Source organism: Staurois parvus, unplaced genomic scaffold, assembly GCF_062004578.1.
Source record: "Staurois parvus isolate SC_StPar_1 unplaced genomic scaffold, SC_StPar_1.0 ptg000599l, whole genome shotgun sequence".
NCBI lineage: Eukaryota > Metazoa > Chordata > Amphibia > Anura > Ranidae > Staurois > Staurois parvus.
The window spans coordinates 2766730-2791073 of NW_028318395.1; positions in this window are offsets into that span (position 1 = coordinate 2766730).

A 24344-nucleotide genomic window follows, 5' to 3' on the forward strand; every position below is an offset into this window, starting at 1 on the left:
AAAGCTTGATGGTTTCATGTATGACATGAGTAGAGAACTGTTGGGCAGAAGGCAACTTAGCTAAAGCCACAGAGTGAACAATCTTAAAAAAATGGTCCACCTTTACTCTTGTAAGGAGGCAGGTCAGCATAAAATCTATTGGCAGATGAGTCCAAGGATGTTCAGGAACCGGTAGCAGTAAAGGCAGGCCAGAAGGTTTAGTTTGGATGGATGTTGATCATGCACAGTTCTAATAGGCCATGATGTAGCATCCTTCTAGATAGATGATCCCCAGACAGAACAGAACAGATGAGGTGCGGTCTTGTGAATGCCAACAAGTGCAACAGACTTGGCATCATGTAACTGCTGAAATGCTTTGAGCTAGATAAAATGTGTTCCAAAGTACAAGCCTTCCTTCAGGTTTTAAAACCTTGAATTGCTTCTTGTGTCCATGATTTAGGATCAGCGTCTTTCTTGGTAAGGCCAGTGATGGGTGCTGCCAGGGTAGAGAAGCCTTGTATGAATTTTCTATAGCAACTAGCAAACCCAAAGAAGTTTAAAATGGCATAGTGATCCATAGGCGGATATCACTGTGAAATAGCCCAGACCTAGGCGGGATATATGGCTAAACCAGTGTCTGTGATAATGTACCCAAGAAATGGTACCCTTAGTGGCATAAAAATACACTTGTTTAGTTTGGTTTAGAGAAATGTGCTTGAAGACTGTCCAAGACTACTTTTATGTGAGGCTGATGGTCTGCAAAAGACTGGAAATGAATCAGAATGTCAGCCAGATAGAAAAGCAACTTGTAGAAGTAGTCAAGGAAGATGTCATTAATGTTTTCCTGGAAAACAGCTGGGCCATTTTGTAAACTGAAGGGCATTGCCAAGTACTTGTAGTGCTCATCTCTGGTGTTGAAGGTAGTCTTCTAATTATTCCTCTCACAGATCTGGACTAAGTTATATGCTCCTCTGAGAGCTTGGAGAAAATCTGGGCTCCCTGGATGCAGCTGAGCCAAAACCCACAAAGGCAGAGACATTCTTCATAAGAGTCTGGCAAGAAATACAGGTCAGGACAAATGACTTAATATAGCCTAACGAAATTGACCCTGTTTTCGTGGGCAACTTCTTGTGAAATGGCCTTCACAGGAGAGACAGAGACTAAAGGTCCTTCTGTGAACCCTCTCTTTGGCTGTAAGGTGAGTGACCCCAATCTGCAATCTGAAATAGAGTTGGCAGTAAATTTGGGTAAGGGTAAGGAGAAAAGGAAGAGAAGAGGAAACCTTTTAGGTTCAGCTCAGGTTCAGAAGCCACAGATGCAGCAGAAGCAGGATTTGGGTGCAGTTGAGTAGCCTAGACTAAGAGTGCTTGGATCTTGTGAGTCAGCTTACAGAGTTCATTGGTTAAAAACTGGGCTTATGAAGGATCCTTCCTTGTGTTGTGTGACTTGTGATAATAAAAGGTTTATTGGCTTACATTCTGTTCTAAGAAAATAGTGAGGCTTTCACGTGGTTTCACCCACAGCAGTTTACTTTCCCTTAAGGCTAGTAGATCTACTGGTACTTGAATTCTCCCAGGACTTAAGGCACTGTGCTATATTTACAGAACTGGGATACTGTCCAGTAGGAATTCAGTTTGAGCAGGGTTCTTTTTCAATTTTTTAAATTTCATTTGTCCAGGAGAAGTGATTTTTTTTTTACAGCACTGACACTTACCAAGGAAAATGAGTTCTAATTTGCCAGAAAATTACATTTCCCTTCTGGCTTCTTTTTAGAAAAAGGCACACAGACAAAGGTCCCCCAAAATTCTGGAGGACCTTTGGTAGAGGTATGTGTGCTCTTCTTTTAAAAAGAAGTTGGCTATGAAATGTCATTTGTCGGTAATTTAAACTGCATCCTTTTTTTGTCTTTGTAAATGTCACTTTTGCTGTAGCACAACCTTGCAGAGCAATGTTGATGAGGACAAGGGCTTCTTCCCCACATTTCTGACTTGGTGTTTTTGGGGTTATATGGGTAGGGGGGCTTATCGGAATTTGGACGCCCCTCTTAAAAATAAGCGAGTTCACAGATACTGCCCCACTGTGTAATGAAGAACCTAGAAATAAAGTTACCCAAACATTTGACAAGTCCTTTATTTTTAAAAAAATCCCTAAAAAAATTATGTGGGGCACCCATCATCTCTGCCTGCTTTCCAAAATTAAAAAAAAACACCACTGATCCTGATGGCACTGCTCATGAAATGACAGCTCCCTGAGCTGTCATCAACTATATAAGGGAAAAGGCTTAAATAATAATGACAACATCTTTTAAATATGGACATGGCTGTCATTGCTATCCCTGCCTCTTTGCTTGCATGGTCAGGAATTCCTGACTATGTAAGCCAATGTACTGGAGAAAATGACAGCACCCGCTGCTTCTTTAGGAACCACAAAAAGCTGGAAGCTGTCATTTATAGAAGCAGTGGAAATGTTGCTTCTATACACAGTATGATGTTCAGCTCCCACTGAACAGGGGGCCAAATAGGCAAAAGTTCATCTGAAGACTCATTCTTTCTCTCCAGCAACCCAAGAGAGGTAATTTACATACCATGTCAGATGGTTTCAGAATGTAGAATGAGTCAAGGCCAAGTATAGTATGCAAGAGAGACCAGGACCAGTGACTGGGTGGATACCAAGCTTTCGGGAATCAGGCCTGGCAGACAACTGCAGAGTCAATTTTCCAAGCATGGTTTAGGACAGGCATATCAGTAACATATTCATGTGGTGGAACAGGCAGCATTAAGCCACTGCCTAGGAATGAGCATGCCTCCATCATTGACCAGTGAGAGCAGAGGGACATTACTGACAATACAGGACCCATTGCCCAGCAACCACTGAAGCTTAGGCTAAGGTAGACAAAGCAGTTGAGAGGAGGCTACAGGGAGAGAGACCATAGGAGAAAGCCTCATGCCCCTAACAATATATTAAGGAGGTGAAATCAGCAGAGAAGATAACTTTGTTTAATGCAAACATACAATCAGGTTATAGAAGAATTAAACGTAAAGAAGTATCAACCTTACTGGCTGCTTGAGAAAGATACCGATTTTATCTTTCCAGTAGAGCATAGATGTTTTAATCACCACTGAAGCATCCATTAAATAAATGTCATTGAAGTTACTTGTGAAATGAGTCCAAGATATTTTCTGACAAAATGAGGCTATATTATGTTCCCTACATATCATTTTGCCATATATATACATGATACCATTTGCAAGTGTAGTCACAACTCCAGCAACAATATGACACAAAATTGAAAATGATATTGAATCTTCAAAGTTTAAAATGTCTGCAGTAATGCATCTCAGAAGACAAAATATATATTTAATCTAAATCACAATCATGCACTTGTACAAATCAGCACACAGTTCGAGTCATCCAAACTTTTTTACAGCCCAGTTGGTTGTGTAGCAAATGGACTAATACATTTACACAAATGAGTCAGAGATTTACAGTATATACACTAAACAGCAAGAAAACACAAAGAGTAGGTCCCACTCTTTTTGATCAAGGGCAACTAATTATACACAAGAATGCTATAACCAATAATAGAGGACAGTGATCACCTGGAAAACATGTTAACAATGTAGTAGAAAAAGAAAGTCATAAACACATTTGAACAATCTCTGGTGGCAGCCAGTAGACTTTTTCTAGCAATGTAAAAAAATCTATTGTTTTTAGAAACACTCTGTACCAAAATCTTCTTAATGCCACTCAGAGGTTTTACCACAATTTCCATTGTATATTATTTTTATTAACGTCCACCGCTTTTTTTCCCTCTTATCAGCATACTCAAGACAGTACCATATTGGTGGTGTATTATAGCAGTGCTGCTGAGACCTTATCAGTATTATATAGTGCTATTTATTTTCACTCATCATCTTCAGTATATCAGACATTTATTATGATTCAGATGATTATTACAAGGACTCTTTCTGATTTTGTCACTTTTTTATCATATAGCATCCTAGATTGTAAACTCCAAAGAGCAGGGCCCTCGAACCCCTCGTGTATTGTATTGTCACTGCATTGTCTCATGTACTATCCCCCACTATAATATACAGCAAACCTTTCTGGCGCTATATAAATACTGTATATTAATAATAATAATAATTTTATAAGCATTTGATAAGTAATTGAACTGGTTACCCCTTACACTTATTTTCACTCTACTAAGAGAGACTTTGAGACATTTGGACTTATTTAATAAAGGCAAATAAACTGCTCACTTTGCAAGGGTAGTTGCTCTTTGCAAGAGAATATTCCCCAGGACATAACGAATGAGGTGAAACCAAGGTAAGTTGCAGTGCTGATGAATGTAAGTTGCAGTGCTGCTAAGACCTTACTAGTATTATATTGTGCTACTTATTTTCACTCATAATCTTCAGTATATCAGACATTCATTAAAGGTGATTATTACAAGGACTGATTTTGTCACTTTTTTATCATATAGCATTTTATAAACATTTGATAATTAATTGAACTGGTTACCACTTACACTTATTTTCACTCTCCTAAGAGAGTTTGAGACATTGGGGCTTATTTAATAAAGACAAATAGGCTGTTCACTTTTCGTGAAGGTAAGTTGTGTGTTGCAAGAGAATTTTCCACAGAGCTTTGTGATTGTGGTTAAATTTCTCTTTGCAAGAAATCACATGCAGGGAAAATAAAATAATAATTAAAAAAAACCACAATTTTTGCTTGCGCATATTTGGATGATAAAAGTCATGAGTTTCACCTCATTCACTGTGTTCTGGGGAATATTCTCTTGCAAAGAGAAACTACCCTTGCAAAGTTAACAGTTTATTTGCCTTTAGTAAATTAACCCCATGCAGCAAGTTTTAGGCATGGTCAGTGTTAGGCTGGCCATACACTAGGAAAATGTCATTCAAATTCTTTGATTTCCGGACTTCTTGTTCAATTTTGAAATTGTTAGAAGGGTCAAATCAATGCTCTTTTTACTGATGAGAAAATTCTAAGGAGCAGGATGGAAATTTTCTTTGAATGACTGAATTTCCAACAATAAATGAGGTGTGAAAAATGGCATTCATTCAAAAGCAATTGAAAATTTGAAGTATTTTTGAATGACATTTGAATGTACTGTGAGAATTTTTGACACATGTTTATATAAATGTTCATACAGATATTTAAAAATCTACTATTTAGATTTAGAATCTTTAAATTCTTTTTGCTATCAATCTATCTTTCTAGTACTTCAATCTACCGTTATCTGGATCAATCAGTATGTAATGAAATTGTAAGTAATAGAGATAGAGCTGAGCTAGTAGCCATGGGCTAAACAAGAGAAAATCAATTGCTTCCATCTATTCAAGCTACAAAGTGTGGATAAAGGAATCTCCATTACCTGCTGCTCTAATCAGGCAGCCACAGCACCCGCGACCATCTGAATACAGTGGTGCTGTGGAACAGTGGCTGCCTCTGCATTTTCCACCCAGCATAGTCAATCTTCAAATTAACTTTTGTCAAGCTGGGTGGTGCTTGCAGGGCCATCCATGGCTCAAACTTTGGCTGATTCAGCAGGGATTGCACAAAATTTGAAGTTGTCCATAACCAGCCTTAGGAGATTCAAGGAAAATTGCTTGCCATGTGCATATTCAAACACTAAAGATTATTAAATTCCTTTTTTTGAAAGTGAATAGATTTGTAATATATTTTGATTTCAGATTTGCTGCTGCAAGGCAACAGATATTTATTGTAATGTATGTTTGTAAAATATATGTCTACTAAATAAAATAAATGAAAATGTAGAGAACAGTTAGGGCTTGAATAAACTGGAAGTCTTGTCACCTATGTTGCTGTTAAAATAAATTGTTACCACAGATGAAACTTGGGAGCAGCCAAACATTTGTGCACTGGGCACTGGTAAGATATTACATTTCTCACAATACAAGTGTGAGGGAAATATTTTGAGGTGGGGGGGGGGTGCTAATGCAAATTTTAACATGGAATGTGTGAAATCAAGTAAAAGAACACCACTGCTTTTCTTATTTTCTTGAAAAAACAACCCATGTAATGTATTTGACAGGCAGTGATGTGATAATGTAGAGTTATATATGAAGGAGAACCAAAAATGACATTTTCCAATGTAAGTCCCAGCCTCTATATACACTACACAAAAAAATTAAACGGACGCTTTGAAAACACATCAGGTCTCAATGGGGAAAAATATCATGCTGGATATCTATACTGATATGGACTGGGTAATTTGTTAGGAACGTAAGGATGCCCCATCGTTTGATGGAAATGAAGATTATCAACCTACAGAGGACTGAATTCAAAGACACCCTGAAAATCCAAGTGAAAAAAACGAAGCAGCAGGCTAGTCCATTTTGCTGAAATTTCATTGCAGCAACTCAGAATGGTACTCAGTAGTTTGTATGGCCCCCCACGTGCTTGTATACATGCCTGACAACGTCGGGGCATGCTCCTAATGAGACTATGGATGGTGTCCTGGGGTATTTCCTCCCAGATCTGGACCAGGGCATCACTGAGCTCCTGGACAGTCTGAGGTGCAACCTGATGGTGTCAGATGGACCGAAATATGATATCCCAGAGGTGTTCTATTGGATTTAGGTCAGGCGAGCATGGGGCCATTTAATGGTATCAATTCCTTCATCCTCTAGGAACTGCCTACATACTGTCACCACATGAGGCCGGACATTGTCGTGCATCAGGAGGAACCCCGGACCCACTGCACCAGAGTAGGGTCTGACAATGGGTCCAAGGATTTCATCCTGATACCTAATGGCAGTCAGGGTGTCATTGTCTAGCCTGTAGAGGTTTGTGTGTCCCTCCATGGATATGCCTCCCCAGAACATCACTGACCCACCACCAAATGGTCATGCTGAACGATGTTACAGGCGGCATAACATTCTCAATGGCTTTTCCAGACCATTTCATGTCTGTCACATGTGCTCAGGGTGAATCTGCTCTCATCTGTGAAAACCACAGGGTGCCAGTGGCGGACCTGCCAATTCTGGTGTTCAATGGCAAATGCCAGTCAAGCTCTATGTGTGCTGGGCAGTGAGCACAGGGCCCACTAGAGGACATCGGGCCCTCAGGCCACCCTCATGAAGTCTGTTTCTGATTGTTTGGTCAGAGACATTCACACCAGTGGCCTGCTGGAGGTCATTTTGTAGAGCTCTGGCAGTGCTCATCCTGTTCCTCCTTGCACAAAGGAGCAGATACCGGTACTGCTGATGGGTTAAGGACCTTCTATGGCCCTGTCCAGCTCTCCTAGAGTAACTGCCTGTCTCCTCCATGCTCTTGAGACTGCTGGGAGAAACAGCAAACTTTCTGGCAATCTCACGTATTGATGTGCCATCCTGGAGGAGTTGGACTGCCTGTGCAACCTCTGTAGGGTCCAGGCATCGCCTCATGCTACCAGTAGTGACACTGACCCTAGCCAAATGCAAAACTAGTGAAAAACAGTGAAAAGATGAGCAGGGAGAAGAAATGTCAGTGGCCCCCACCTGTAAAACCATTCCTGTTATGGAGGTCATATTCATTGTTGCCCATCTAGTTCACCAGTTGTTAATTTCATTAACACCAAAGCACCTAAAACTGACTAACAACCCCCTCTGCTACCTAACTGACCAGATCAATATTATAGGAGTTTAATCGACTTGATGCTAGACTCTGATTAAAAAGTGTTCTTTCATTTTTTTGAGCAGTGTACTATATCTCTGGCTTATTTCTCAGGCTGAATAAACCCCGTTTTCTAGTTGTGGTGTCAAGGATATTTCTACAAAATGTTTATTTTATGATTCACAATTTGAAGGGAGCATAGTTAAGCTGAGAATATGCTGCTGGGGAGGAAGGATGTTCAGCAAAATGGGCATAGAACAGATTCACTTTAAGTGATTATTGCCTGGCTGGAAATCAATAAAGATCATTATTTCCTGGAGGAAATTTTCTTACCTATATTAGCAGGTAAGCCATCATTAGGAAAACTTTTTTGCTTGGTCTACTACCCTGATTGGCAAGTTCTATGTTGTACAATGAGAGTTAAATGAACATAGGATCAGAAATATAAGTTTGTAATAAGTTCATCATGCAACATTGTCACTAATTATTATTATACAGGATTTATATAGTGCCAACAGTTTGCACAGTGCTTTACAAAATGAAGGTAGACATTACAGTTACAATACAATTTGGTACAAGAGGAAACAGAGGGCCCATGCTCGTTAGAGTTTACAATCTAGGAGGAAAGGTTGAGTGAGACAAAAGGTAATAGCTGTGGGGGTAGTTCATCATAAAGCATTATCATTCATCATGCAATATATTCATTCATGTCTTTATAATCATCAAAAAAAATTTAGCTGGGGAAATGCAGTTTTCAGAAAAATGCATGACATTTTCTTAAGCAGAAAAATTTTAGAAAAGGTTTCAATTTTTTATTATAATAGGATGTTTTTGCTGATGATTTTTGTAACTAGAATGCAGTAATCTAAATAGGCTTGATTACACGCAAACAGCATCCTATCTAAAGGACATAATGGGGCTTTGACCCTTTTTATAGTTATTTCTAAACAGTTTATATTTAATTTTATGATTTCACTATATTTAATACTATATAAATAGATGCACCATTAGTAAGATGTTTTGAATTTACCACTAATATTGTAAATTATTTAGGTATTTAAATTCTGAAAGGTTCAGGAAAAGCTTGAGTTTTCATACTCAGTGTGTGCTTAATTATATTTGCTGGCACAAAATTTCAGGTTTGTGCCAATATTTGAAAGGAGAATATATTTCATACTTTCCCATCTTTACCTCTACACTTACTGCACATTCAAAGTTGCATGACAGTTGCTTCTCCCTTAATGAGACCCAGTGCTGGACTGAGATATTATTAGAGATCTCTCTCAGAACAGGTCAGATGCAGTCACTTGTCATTAAATGTAAAAATAAAAAATTAGACTTTCCAACATGGTAGGTAAACAAAGTAGACTGACATCTATTGCCTGTCCAGCTGATGCAGTAAAGTATTTCAGTGTATACTATTTTTGAGCCCATTATACAATGCTAAAAGACAAGTATAACAAGAGTAGTTGTCACAGTTAGTTACAGGTATTTGTATGCAACCTGACACATAAATCTCCACTCTATACCTTTCAGCTTTCATATTTTTAAGTTTATTTTAGATAACTAGGAAATAAAATAACTGAACATTGAGTCTTAGGCATTAGCTAATAATCTATGTATAAATAGTAGCACAGAGAAACATATACCCTTATATGGCTGATATGGCTTGGGCTGCTTTTTTTTCTCAAAGGAGAGCTTGCTAAATAGACAGATGGGCAGACAGACAGATATGTAGTTTATTTTTACACAACATACATAGGGAATTAAAAATGGAAGACTTGGCTTTTAGAGAGCATGTTTTCAGTGACGGCTTAGAGGTACTGTTTTGAAACAGCTAGTGAAATTGTGTTCACTTTAAATGCCTAATCAGGTGCAGAATCAATTAAAAAGATAGTAATTTGCTTTGTACAGGGTTCTATTAATAAACCTAATACAGCTTTACTGATCGAAGGGAAAGCATCATTTTTCTGGATCAGTGACTCTAAAGCACTGAAACAAGAGAGTCAGAATGATAGCCAAGCAACTAGCATTTTTGGATGGATAGATCAGTAATGGCAAAATTTATGTTTTCCACGGTATACTTTATTTTAAATATCAGGTAAATGCTATTAATGTGTCATTTCACATGAAATGTGCTATAATATTTCCTTTTACTGTTTCTGTTTGTAATCCTGTATGATTTTACATTAAAAAAAGAAGACAAAAAATACACATATACAGTACTGTGCAAAAGTCTTAGGCAGGTGTGTAAAAATAATGAGAAACTTATGTATTAAGCCAGGGCTGGGCGAAGAATATGCTGACGTCACCCATGCCTGTCTGGAGCTGGCACCAGCGATGTTTATGGCATACATGCTCATTTGTCTTTAAAGTTTGTAAACTCACCAGTGCTCTTGTAATTCATTGAGAACCAGGGGCAGACTGACAACTCATGGGGCCCACGCGCAATAGGGGATCATGGGGCCCCTGTGTCCTTGCCCAAACTCAAAAAAGCCTATGAAAAAGGTACCAGGGGCATCTCATGGGGCCCCCTACTGACCCCGGGCCCTCGGGCAGTGCCCGAGTTTCCAAATGGTCAGTCCGCCTCTGTTGAAAACTACAAGCCATCTACCACTGTGGCAGACAGGACTTGTATTTCAGTCATTCACAGATCCTTGTGAATGAATGATCCTGCTATATGGGCAGAGCCTTCACACCCATGCAGATTTTGTGACAGCGGGTGTGGGGAGAGAAACCCCCACCCACTGTCATGGGGGAGGGGGATCAGGGGGTGCTGGAAGGTTCTACATGGTAACATGTTACATGTTCCACCCTAAATATGGGTGTAACATGTAACATTTTATGATAGGCGAACTTAGCCTTTAACTACTTTCCTACCATTAACAGTACATTTACTGTAGATGAAAAAAAGTAGCATGTATGGTTCATATAGATTGTGAACTTGGACGGACAGGTTTGGATTCAATTTAGATTCAATGTAAAATTTTACTTTTAAAAATGTGAATGAGAAACAATTTTGACCACAAAAAATATATTCATTAATAGTTCTGTAAACTAAACTAAAATTGGTATAATGACAGTAACACTCTTGTAACAATATTTAAGTTAGATATTAAAGTATATCTAAAGCGATACCTTTTTCAATTTGGGATAGTGTGGGGAAGGTTTAGAACCTGTGACAGATTTTTTTTTCCGGCATTGTCTCTGCTGGGACAGGAAGTGATTGGAGTTCTCAGCAAAAGATAAAAACAATTGATAGGGGTTTTAACCATTCCCTGTTCTATTTCAAAACTGGAATTTTTAGCAAATTTTTTGCAGAAGAGTAAAGAGAGTGCTTCACCATTTCATAGAATTACTTCATAGGAAGTAGCTAGTATGCGTCTCTAACCCTTTGAAGCATGTCTAAAAAGAAATGTTTTCTTAAAAGAAAAAACAAAAACAAAAAACAGACATACAGAAAAAAGTGTTTCCCATTACTTATTTAGTACTGAGTTCTTTTTGTTTTTCTTTTCAAAACAATACACTTTCTTTCTAAAGAGTAAAACTTCCACTGTCTCATCCAAAAGTAAGGCTTGCAGGACAACAATGAAATCACAGTTTGTATCAATTTATCTTATACTGTATTTTGATGTGTATCTGAATTTGCATAATGTTTTGGATTGGAGACAACTATTTTCTATAAGTAATGCATCCAAAATTGATGTTCATGTGCTACGGAATTATCCTTCCATGGGGACTTGTGTCCCAGTTACAAGGCAAGTTACTATGATTGCCTGGTTATAGATTGTCCTAAATGCCTTTAAAGTGTTTAGATTCAACACATAAATTGACAGTGTTTAGCAATGACATAAATAGAACAACTTTTTTAAAGGGGCATTGCTCTTTCCTTGAATGCCACATGGCTGCTGCATGTTATTTTTTATTATGCTAGTTTAGACCTATTTTCCCTCCCCTTGAGTGAACTATAAATACATGTGGCCTTGTTTTCAAAAGAAAAAAAAAGGTTCCTGCAATAGTTGTGATGGAAAATCAAAACATTAAAAAGCCACAAAAGAGATAACTAATACATAAATCAAAACAATGAATATGATTATTTTTTTTCTAGCCCTGGGAATCCACTACTGGTAATTTTCAACATAAGGCTGCCAGCACAAAAAATTATTAACACCCTCTTACACTTAGCCCTACCCAAATAATAATTACTTAGCACAACATTTAACACTGTGTATACTTTTGTATAATTATCCATTCAACATAAATATCCATTGGTACCTCCTCCCAAAAGTTTTATATTTACTGGACCATGCTGCTATGATCCAATGAGATACACACTGTCCATATACTCATTCATTTCTATGTCCGCATCCATATGTCCATGACCGCATCCTCCCCCTGTCCTGCCCCGACTTGGCTATGACCGCCTACAACAATGCGCTGTCAACAGCCCTTGACTCACTAGCGCCTTTAACCACACGCAACATCAGACCCCGACCGCTCCAGCCCTGGCAGACTGATCACACCAAAACCCTCAAAAGACACAGTCGTGCCCTGGAGCGACTATGGCGCAAAACCAAATCCCAACAAGCCTTCACCCGATACAAATCTGCCTTCCACACCTACACCTCCTCCCTCCATACTGCCAAACAAGCCTACTTCCTGACCCTCATCAAGGCCCTCTCCTCCAATCCTCGCCGACTCTTCTCCACCTTCAACTCACTACTCTCGCCACCCCCACCTCCACCCAGCACCTCACTCACTGCCCTTGAGATTGCCAATCACTTCAAAAACAAGATTGACACAATTCGCAAGGACATTGCCGCAACTCACACGCCTTCTCAACCCGTCCCCTCTCACACAGCTACCCCCTCATCCCCCCTCCCCCTCGACATAACCCACAGGGACTTCGTCGCTGCTCAAACTCCCTCCAACCCCCTTCCCCCTCACTCAGCTACCCCCTCTACACCCCTCTCCCACGGCCCCACCACTGCTCTGACCTCCTCTCCCACCCCACCCTACATTCCTCATACTGAAGCTCCCCCAACACTCCGCACCTTTGACCTTACTACCATCGAAGAAGTCTCCAAGATCCTCTCTGATGCCCGCCTCACCACCTGCCCCCTTGACCCTATCCCCTCACAACTCCTACAACCTCCCTCCCCCTCCATCCTACGCTCCCTCACCCACATCTTCAATCTCTCCCTCTCCTCCGGCACTTTCCCTTCCCCTCTGAAACATGCACACATCACCTCCATACTTAAAAAGCCCTCCCTGGACCCCAATGACCCGAACAACCTCAGACCCATCTCCCTGCTCCCATTTACATCTAAACTCCTCGAGCGCCTAGTCTACGCCCGCCTATGCTCTCACCTCAACGACAACAACCTCCTCGATCCCCTACAGTCCGGCTTCCGTCCCCTACACTCCACCGAAACTGCCTTACTCAAACTCTCCAACGACCTGCTAACCGCCAAAGCTAATGGCCACTATTCAGTGCTCCTACTCCTTGACCTCTCTGCGGCCTTTGACACAGTCGACCACCCCCTCCTCCTCAAAAAACTACACTCCCTCGGCCTCAGAGATTCTGCTCTCTCCTGGCTCTCATCCTACCTGTCACAACGCTCTTTCAGCGTTACCTATAATGCCACCACCTCCCTCTCACTCCCCCTCTCTGTTGGGGTCACTCAAGGCTCTGTCCTCGATCCCCTCATGTTTTGCATTGTATTGGTATTGTTCTGTCACATGGTCTGTCCCCCTTTATAATGTACAGCGCTGAGCGAACTATTGGCGCTTTATAAATACTGTATAATAATAATAATAATAATAATGTCCGCATCCCTTTAATTCCTGTGGAGAGGTCATCTATTATTTGGATGCATAGAAAACAGCCTCTCTATGGGACTAAAAAGATATCGGGTGCCTGGGGTGGGTGGAGGTAAGGAGGAAAGATAGTTTTACAAAAGTATAGTTATGTTTAATCCTTCCCCTTAGTGCTTAAAGTGGAACTTTAGTCCAAAATTAAACATGGGCAAACAGGCAGGAATTTTAATGCAGAAGAGACATGCTTTGTCTCTTCTGCATTGAAGTTAATTACTTTGTAAAGTGAGCCATGAAGCGCACTGTACAAATTCAGAAATGCCGAATCTGACTGAACTCCCGAGCATGAGTGGGAGTGATGTCATCCCGCCCAGCCACTGAAAGCAGGCAAGGATCGACATCCAGAAGCTGATTGCCCGAACATGTCAGTGGGTGGGCGAGTAGCTAAGGGACAGTGCATCGCTGAAGCCAAGGTGAGCATAGTCCTGCTTTAACTAACCCTAAAGTCTAGGGCAGATACTAACGTGTACGTTCTCCCCAAACATGTAAAGCTGAACTCCAGGCCGATATTAAAAAAAACACAAATTAACTGCTTCCCAACCACCCTATAGCAGAAATACTGCTATAGGGGGGCACGGGTGCGAAAAATCATATATATATATATATATATATATATATACAGTCAGGTCCATAAATATTGGGTCATCGACACAATTCTAACATTTTTGGCTCTATACACCACCATAATGGATTTGAAATTAAATGGACGGTGTAGGAATTACAACAGTTTGCATATGTGCCTCCCACTTGTTAGGGGACCAAAAGTAATGGGACAGAATAATAATCATAAATCAAACTTTCACTTTTTAATACTTGGTTGCAAATCCTTTGCAGTCAATTACAGCCTGAATTCTGGAATGCATAGACATCACTAGACGTTGGGTTTCATCCCTAGTGATGCTCTGCCAGGCCTCTACTGCATCTGTCTTCAGTTCCTGCTTGTTTTGGGGCATTTTCCCTTCAGTTTTGTCTTCAGCAAGTGAAATGCATGCTCAATCGGATTCAGGTCAGGTCACTGACTTGCCCATTGCATAACATTCCACTTCTTTCCCTTAAAAAACTCTTTGGTTGCTTTTGCAGTATGCTTTGGGTCATTGTCCATCTGCACTGTGAAGCGGCGTCCAATGAGTTCTGAAGCATTTGGCTGAATATGAGCAGATAATATTGCCCGAAACACTTCAGAATTCATCCTGCTGCTTTTGTCAGCAGTCACATCATCAATAAATACAAGAGAACCAGTTCCATTGGCAGCCATACATGCCCACGCCATGACACTACCACCACCATGCTTCACTAATGAGGTGGTATGCGTAGGATCATGAGCAGTTCCTTTCCTTCTCCATACTCTTCTCTTCCCATCACTCTGGTACAAGTTGATCTTGGTCTCATCTGTCCATAGGATGTTGTTCCAGAACTGTGAAGGTTTTTTTAGATGTCGTTTGGCAAACTCTAATCTGGCCTTCCTGTTATTGAGGCTCACCAATGGTTTACATCTTGTGGTGAATCCTCTGTATTCACTCTGGTGAAGTCTTCTCTTGATTGTTGACTTTGACACACATACACCTGCCTCCTGGAAAGTGTTCTTGATCTGGCCAACTGTTGTGAAGGGTGTTTTCTTCACCAGGGAAAGAATAGTTTGGTCATCCACCACAGTTGTTTTCCGTGGTCTTCAGGGTCTTTTGGTGTTGCTGAGTTCACCGGTGCATTCCTTCTTTTTAAGAATGTTTCAAACAGTTGTTTTGGCCACGCCTAATGTTTTTTCTATCTCTCTGATGGGTTTGTTTTGTTTTTTCAGCCTAATGATGGCTTGCTTCACTGATAGTGACAGCTCTTTGGATCTCATCTTGAGAGTTGACAGCAACAGATTCCAAATGCAAATAGCACACTTGAAATGAACTCTGGACCTTTTTTCTGCTCATTGTAATTTGGATAATGAGGGAATAACACACACCCGGCTATGGAACAGCTGAGAAGCCATTTGTCCCATTAGTTTTGGTCCCTTAACAAACTGTTGTAATTCCTACACCGTTCACCTGATTTGGATGTAAATACCCTCAATTTAAAGCTGACAGTCTGCAGTTAAAGCACATCTTGTTCGTTTCATTTCAAATCCATTGTGGTGGTGTATAGAGCCAAAAATGTTAGAATTGTGTCGATGTCCCAATATTTATGGACCTGACTGTATATATGTGTGATTTTGCATTTTCAGGTAGGGGGCGCGCAAGCTCTACCCGCGCCACCATTCATGGCCGCGGCTGTCAATCACCAGGTCCCGGATGGGGAGGCAACAGCTTAATATTTAATATTTCTTTAAAAAAATATTTTAACCTTTCCTTAACCAATTACCGTATTTTTCGCTCCATAAGACGCACTTTTTTTCCCCCCAAAAAAGGGGGGAAAATGTCAGTGTGTCTTATGGAGCGAATATAGAGCGGCCGGTCCGGTATTTTCACCGCCGCTGTGTCAGAATACCGGGCCGGCCGCTCAGCTCTGCAGTGGGACCTTACCTGTTCCTCTATCCAGCGGCGCGCTGTCTTCCCGGCTTCTGTAGTGTGCGTGACAGCCGGGTCCCAAGTGCGCATGCACAAGAAGCGGTGCTCTTTGTGAATGGTAAGGCGGTACCTGGGACACATGACAGATCCCAGAAGCCGCCGGACCAATCACAAAGCGCAGCGCTTCTCACGCATGCGCACTGGGCATCGGGCTGTCCGCCGAGCGCCCACATTACAGAAGCCGGGTAGACAGCGCGCGGCTGGATAGAGGAACAGGTAAGATCAAAGAAAAACTCTCAATTTCAGGTACCCGCTCCCCCTCCCTCCCCAAAGGTCAGCAGTCATCTCCTGTACTGTCCGCAGTCTCTGGTCATCCCTGTACTGTCCGCAGTCTCTGGTCATCCCTGTACTGTCCGCAGTCTCTGGTCATCCCTGTACTGTCCGCAATCACTGGTCATCCCTGTACTGTCCGCAGTCACTGGTCATCCCTGTACTGTCCGCAGTCTCTGGTCATCTCCTCTACTATGTCTGCAGTCCATTAGTTCAGAATTTTTTTTTTCCTGTTTTCTGCCTCTAAAACCTAGGTGCGTCTTATGGTCAGGTGCGTCTTATGGAGCGAAAAATACGGTAAACATTCGAGAACCTAACCAAAGAAAATGCCATTGCACTGATGCCATCCTGTGCTTTAACTTAGAGCAAATGTGAAATGTTGAGAGAAACACATAAAAAGTATAAATCAAATAAAAATGAATATACAATATAAACAAATTTTATATTATTATGTATTTTATCTAACTGTAATCCACCATACTTCTTAAAATATCTACAAGATAGAAAAGCATCTGCAACTAGTACAATCCACAACATTCCGTGGAATAGGTTAAAATACTTTTGAATTAAATCCAAATACACATGGTCTTTGTATTTTACAAGCAGTCAAGTCAAGTAGCATGGAAGTAAGGATACTCCCCAGGAACACATCATGTTAAATGTTTATATACCATCATATTTCATGATAAGCCACGCAGAAAGTCTTGGTCAGATCAGAGTGCACAAAAAGCCAGAATTCCTAATTGAAACCATTTGACTTGTTTTAAAAAACAATACCTTTTGGTTCAATGGAACACTTTACAAACAACAACAATGGAAGTTCTGATATGGGCTGCAAGTTTGCAACTTCCTGTCATGTACCTGGATAGTGAGCCTGATGTGAAGAGGCAGGCCTCCTGTACAACTCTGACTCAAGGGCCTCTTATAGTGGGAAAGTGGCCACAGGGGCACGGCGGAGTATGAGTGCCTGTGATCAGTCCAGTAAGTGATATTCCAGCAGTAATCAGTAGACAAGAGGAAGCTGCAGGGTAGGCTGAAAGCAGAGAGCAGGATTCGGGTGAAGCCGTGCGGGATGGATCACTGGAGAGCAAGGTTTGAGGATACAGGGTCAGATGAGCTGGGTTGGTAGCAGTCGGGCAGATCAGGCATAGATGGTAGGAGGAAGCGTAGTCGGGTCACGGGCCAGGTCAACAGTGGAGGATCAATCAGACAGGAGCAGGAGACAGAAGGATAATCCAAGACAAGCCTGAGGTCAGGGCAGGTAGCAGACAAGCGGAGGTCAGGAGCAAGTTGGTTCAGTATCAGGAGTCAAGCACAAGGATCAGGAGACACAAGCAGGGATAAAGACCAAAGAGCAATGAGACATTACTGCAGCCAATTTAAATAGTCCTTTTAGCGCCAGTATTAGTGACAGGCGCTCTCCTGAACGCGCAAGTGAGCGTGTGTATGCCCAAGTACCTGCACATCTGCCTGGCTCGTCACTGTTCTGTGCATATTTATGTGCCGCAAATCTTCAACTGTACTATGGGCAGGCTTTTCCTGACATTGCCCCCTCCCTATGGGCAGCCTCTGGATGCCCAACTGACTCCTTGTTTGTGGGTGACTGAGAAAAAAACGCTCAAATTAAGTCCGTAGCATGCACGTTATTTACAGGCTTCCAGAAATTCAACTCTGGCCCATACCCTTTCCATTTAATCAGGTACTGTATCTGACCCCTCCTTTTCCTACAGTCCAAGACAGCCTCAACCTCAAACTCCTCCTCTCCAATAATAATTAAAGGTTCAGGAGGCCTCGACCTCTGGTCAGGAAAGGGATCTAGCGCTGCAGGTTTAAGTAACGATACATGGAAAACCGGGTGGACTTTGGTAATGCTAATTCATATGAAATATTATTAATACCAGAAATGGTCCCACAAACTTAGGAGCAAACTTCCTTGAAGGACATGCCATCTTCAGCTTAGTTGTGGCAAGCCAAACCTGGTCTCCCTACTGCAGGATCAGTTCTCCTCTTCTCTTCTTATCGAAACCCCTCCTGTTGTCCTCCTGGGCTTTTGTGACAGTCTCTGTAACAATTTATTATTTGTATTGAAAAAACTCAAGGTGTCTTGAGCAGCAGGAACAGAAGATTCAGGAACAAGATCAGGTAAAAAAGTGGGGTGAAACCCATAGTTAGCAAAAAACGGGGAATGCTTGGTGGCTGAATGACTGGCGGCAGGAGCGATATCCAGTCTAAGTGTAAGTTAGATTAAATTAAGTTAACACCGAATGTACTGCTCCAGAGTTTGATTAGTCAGTTCTGTCTGTTCATTGGTCTGTGGATGATAAGCCGAGGAAAAAGATTTTCAAGCTTTCACATAGTGCCCTCCAGAATTTCGATGTAAACTGAACCCCTCGGTCTAAGACAATCTTTGTGGGAACTCCATGGAGCCTGATAATTTCTTTGATAAAGACCCAGCAGTTTCAAGAGGCATAAAATGGGCCATCTTTGATAATCGATCTACTACCACAAAGATGGCAGTGCAACCTTCTGAAGGAGGGAGTTCTACTATAAATTCCATAGAGATAATTTTCCACGGTCTATAGGGTACAGGTAGAGGTCTGAGCAACCCCCAGGCTTTATTTCAGGTACTCTTATTTCGGGTACAGGTTTCACATGCGTTTTATAGTCTTTCAACCAGAAACAAACTCTCCTGGGCTCTGAGACCCAGGTGGGTGGTGAACAGATGGAACCAGAACTGGAAGATACGACTACCAGTACATATAGGGTTGTGCAGCTCCAAACAAGGCTGGGGAAGCCCGACCAGTACTGCAAAGCGAAACAAAAACGAGAAGCGCACCAACCTTGCGCATTACCTCAGTAACCAAATTTTATTAAATACAAAATGATACTCACAAACAGCAAAGTAATTCAAGCATGTAAGTCCTCAAAGGAACTTGAAAGTTAGGAAGCCTGCGTGAGTCCCATCAAAGGGGTAGACACTCAGAGTACAGCTGACGCGTTTCGAAGGGCATCCCTTCTTCATCAGAGCTCTGAGGCTTCCTAACTTTCAAGTTCCTTCGAGGACTTCCATGCTTGAATTACTTCACTGTTTGTGAGTATCATTTTGTATTTAATAAAATTTGGTTACTGAGGTAATGCGCAAGGTTGGTGCGCTTCTCGTTTTTGTTTAGTTTTATAGTCTTTCCCCACATCTGGCCACCAGAATGTGCGTTGTGCTACCTCCACTGTCTTGTATACCACAAAGTGGCTCGCCAAGGGATGGTCATGACAATATCACAGGACCAAGGTCCACACTTTTTCTGGTACAAAAATTTGCACACCTCTTTACTGAGGTCCATCTTTGCCTTGCAATGTAACCCCGGGTGGTCTGTATGTTCCTGCCAATGCCTGCTGTAACTGAGATAATAGGCTGGTCTGTAGAAGCAGAAAGTTCCTTGCTGGCAAAATAGTGTCCGGTATTGGAGTGAATTTTGGATCCTCGAACATGCGTAACAATGCATCGGGTTTGGTGTTCTTAGACCCTGGCCTATAAGTGATGTGGAAGGCAAATCTAGAAAAGAACAGTGTTCATCAGGCCTGATGTGGCTTGAGGCGTTTTGCAGTCCTTAAATATTCGACTGGGTGGATTAATTCCTTGAGTCCCTGTCGTTGAGAAAGAACTGCCCCAACTGCATTTTCTGATGCATCCACCTCTAGGATATAAGGTAGAGTGGATTCTGAGTGGCTCAGGATAGGAGCAGCTGTAAATAGCTCTTTCAGGGTTTTGAAAGCAGCCTGTGCTTCAGAAGTCCAGTGGAAATGGACACCTTGCTGAGTAATGGGGAGATGAGGGCCGAAAAGTTCTTGATAAATTTACTGTAAAAGTTGGCAAAACCTACAAACCGCTGGATTCCTTTATTTGAGGGAATAGGCCAGTCCAGGATTGCTGAGACTTTGTGCAGGTCCATCTTAATCCCAGCTGTAGAAATGATTAGACCGAGAAATGAAATGCTTTGTTGCTCACAATTTTTGGTCTTGGCGTTAAGTCCGTGCTGACGAAGTTGTCCCAGCACATTTTTGAAGTTTCCACGGTGAGTCTTCAAGGATGTGGACAATATCAAAATGTCATCCAGATAGACTATGACAAAGTTATCAAGACAGGCTCTGAAAAAATCATTGATAAAGTGTTGGAAAGTAGCTGGTGTGTTGCACAATCCGAAGGGCAGGACCAAATACTCAAAGTGGCCAAATCGGGTATGAAAGACAGTCTTCCATTCATCCCCTTCCCAGATACGAACTAGTTTATAGGCTCCGCTTAAGTCCAGTTTCATAAAGATGGCTGCAGATTTGAGTCTTTGGAAAAGTTCGGGAATTAAAGGAAGGGGATAACGATTCTTTACCGTAATCTTATTTAGGTCACGATAATCCACACAAGGCTGCAGGGACTGATCCTTCTTTTCCTCAAAAAATATTCCTGCCCCCGCCGGAGATTTAGAAGAGCAAATCAATCATTTCTGGAGGTTCTCTTTGATATATTCCTTTAATACCCCTAATTCTCATTCCAGTAAGGGAAAGATGCGTCTTAAGGGAATTTCGGTCCGGGAAGTAGGTCGATGGGGGCAATCATAAGATCTTTGTGGAGGAAAAGTATCTGCCCCCCATTTACTGAAGACATCCAAGTATTCATGGTAGGCTTGTGGAACTATTTGGGCAAGTTCAACATCTGAGTCCATGCATAGTAGCTTGGTGGAGGATGGGTAAGATACGGATAGACAATGTTTTTTTATAGTACGAAGATAGGAAATTAATTCCTCTAGGCTCCCAATTGATCTGGGGGTTATGAGTCTGTAACCATGGTAGGCCCAAGATGACAGGGAACAAGGGCGAGACAATTGCATCTAAGTGCAGTAGTTCCTGATGGTGGGTAGCTGTAGTCATCAAGAGCGGCGGGGTCTCTTTATTTACGAGTCTGGACTTCATACAAGAGCCATCAGCCAGAAATATTTTAAGTCCTTGTACTTTTAGTTGCAAAGGAATGTGTTGTTGGGCTGTTAAAGATAGGTCAATAAAGCAGCTACAAGCCCCGGAATCAATAATTGCAGTCACCGACACGACTCTTCCGGGGAGCTGGAAGGAGATAGGAACCGCCACATAAGTAGAGCTGGTGGATAACGGTGAATGTTTCACTGAAGTGAGGGAGATACACTTACACAGCTTGGCTGGGCAGGAATACACATAATGACCAGTCTCTCAGCAGTACAGACAGAGGTTGTTCATGTGGCGGAGTTGACGTTCCTCAGGAGTCAGTGATGGGTGAATTAAATCAAGCTGCATGAGTTCGGGTGAACCTTATGTAACCAGATCAGGATTCCTAAGTGGTGGACTGGACTGAACTGGAACCTTGGGTAGCATCTATGTAGGCTTAGATACTTGAGTGGATCTCTCCAACCTGCATTCACGCAGGCAGCGGTTAATCTGAATTGACAGCGTGATAAGAGCTTCCAAAGAGCTTGGTACGCCAACTCAGGCAACTTCATCCTTGAGGCCCTCAGAAAGAACCAAGCGCAACTGGTGACGCAGGGCTGCATCATTCCAGTTAGTGTCTGCACTCCAACGTCTAAAGTCTGTGACATAGTCCTCGGCCACTTGGCGACCCTGTTGGAGTGCATGCAAGGCTGCTTCTGCCATTGTGGTCCGTTGTGGGTCATCATACAACTGGGCCATAGCATCAGGGAAGGTGGACATAGTGTTCAGGTGTTCATGGTTACTCTCTAGTAAACGATTAGCCCAAGCCTGTGGTTCACCCTGGAGCAGTGAAATCATGAATCCCACTTTAATAGTCTCTGTGGAGAACGTTTATGGTTGGAGTTTGAAGTAGAGCTGACATGCATTGTGGAAAGCTCTAAACTTGCTTTGGTCACCACTGAACCGCTCTGGAGTGGGTACTCGAGGCTCAGGAGGTGGCATCACGATAGCAGCATTAGCAAGAGTCTCTGTGGGAGCCACAGTTTCAGCTGGGGCAGGAGTTGCAGGCAAAGGAGTAGTAGATGTAGCCAGGGACTGTACACATTCCTCCAGGTGCATATATCCTTCCTGTAGAGTCTTGACTGCTTGGTTCAGCACTGCCAGGTGTTGGCAAATCTCATCCAGGGGAGAAGGTCCTCTTGCAGGCTCAGACATGGACGTTTGATACTGTCATGTACCTGGATAGTGAGCCTGACGTGAAGAGGCAGGCCTCCCGTACAACTCCGGTTCAAGGGCCACTGATAGTGGGACAGCAGCCACAGGGGCACGGTGGGGTATGAGTGCCTGTGATCAGTCGAGTAAGTGATGTTCTATCAGTAGCCGGTAGACAGAGGAATCTGCAGGGCAGGCTGAAGGCAGAGAGCAGGATCCGGGTGAAGCCGTGCTGGATGGATGGATCACTGGAGAGCAAGGTTTGAGGATACAGGGTCAGATGAGCCGGGTTGGTAGCAGTCGGGCAGGTCAGGCATAGATGGTAGGAGGAAGCGTAGTCAGGTCACGGGCCAGGTCAGCAGCGTAGGATCAATCAGACAGGAGCAGGAGACAGAAGGATAATCCAAGACAAGCCTGAGGTCAGGGCAGGTACCAGACAAGCGGAGGTTAGGAGAAAGCTGGTTCAGTATCAGGAGTCAAGCACAAGGATCAGGAAACACAAGCAGGGATAAAGACCAAATGGCAATGAGACATTATTGCAGCCAGTTTAAATAGTCCTTTTAGCGCCAGCATTAGTGACAGGTGCGCGCCTGGATGCACAAGTTTGTGCACCTACGTCCAAGTACCTGCACATCTGCCCGGCTCGTCATTGTTCTGCGCATGCACATAATTGTTCTCCGTGAATCTTCAACTGTACTGTGAAAAGGCTTTTCCTGACAGGCCCTAAGGCAAAATGATTTATAGGGACCTGGGAACAGGATTTCATTGAGAGAAACACTGGCACACAATTTATACTTTGGAACTGATATATAGACGATTGCTTATTTTTGAGGGGCACTACTGATTGGAACTTTGAGTTTACATCCGTATGTAGGAACATAGGAGCGTAGACTTCATAAAAGGTGCCACATATAATATAGATTACCACTTTGACAGAAATATTCCATAAAAACATAATTTTTTAAAATACAATTATTGTCTAAAACAAGATACATGCACATCGATACAGTTAAAAGATACATAAAGTATGCCTATATGAATCCATATAGTATAGTTGCCTTATGCATCTCCTGCATAATAACTTAATATGGAGCATATTATATACAACACAAATCCAATAGTCTCTACAGGTATGCACATTATGGATTAGATGAATGCACCCAACATGTTTCTCAGAGGTCTCCCCACTTCTTCACAAGCTCAAGATGCTGGTAATTATTTTGTGCCTCAACCTGAGGGATTGCATCAGGATTAGGGAGCTGGAGACAGGCCTGAAGGTGGGTAAAGGAGATATCAAGCCCTACAGATACAAAAAGGGTCTTAAACTTTGAAATTACCATAACACTACTGGGTCTGTATAGGGATCATCAAATGGAGAACTGTGCAAACTTCACGTAGCTTCTGTGAGGGCCAATACATCTGTATATAGTACAGTATTACAGAGGGTGGCTTTCTAGACCTCACCAGATAGTAGACAGTATAATTGATCAATTTGTGTTTTAAGCAGAGACACACTGCAATGGTTTTGTTTTGGAAAACAATTGTCACCAAAAAATGTTTTACCACCTCAGCTGGGGATTGTCTTTAAGGAAATATCCAACCCTATGTGATTTCTTAGAGAAAAACAGCCTCAATGAAAGAGAAGCTACCCTTAGGATACTTTTTTTAAGAAGGAGAAGGGTTTTGCACTGTGGTAAGAAGAGCAGAAGAGGATCTGCATAAAATGGAAAACACACCACAGTGTCCTGGAGTCACCACAATCAGGACCCTACACAACTCAAATTTGTAGGAATCCAACAGGTTAAAAAAAATCAGAGGGGTGGAGACACTATTAGACAGCTTAACCAAAAAGAAGATGAATTCAGATTT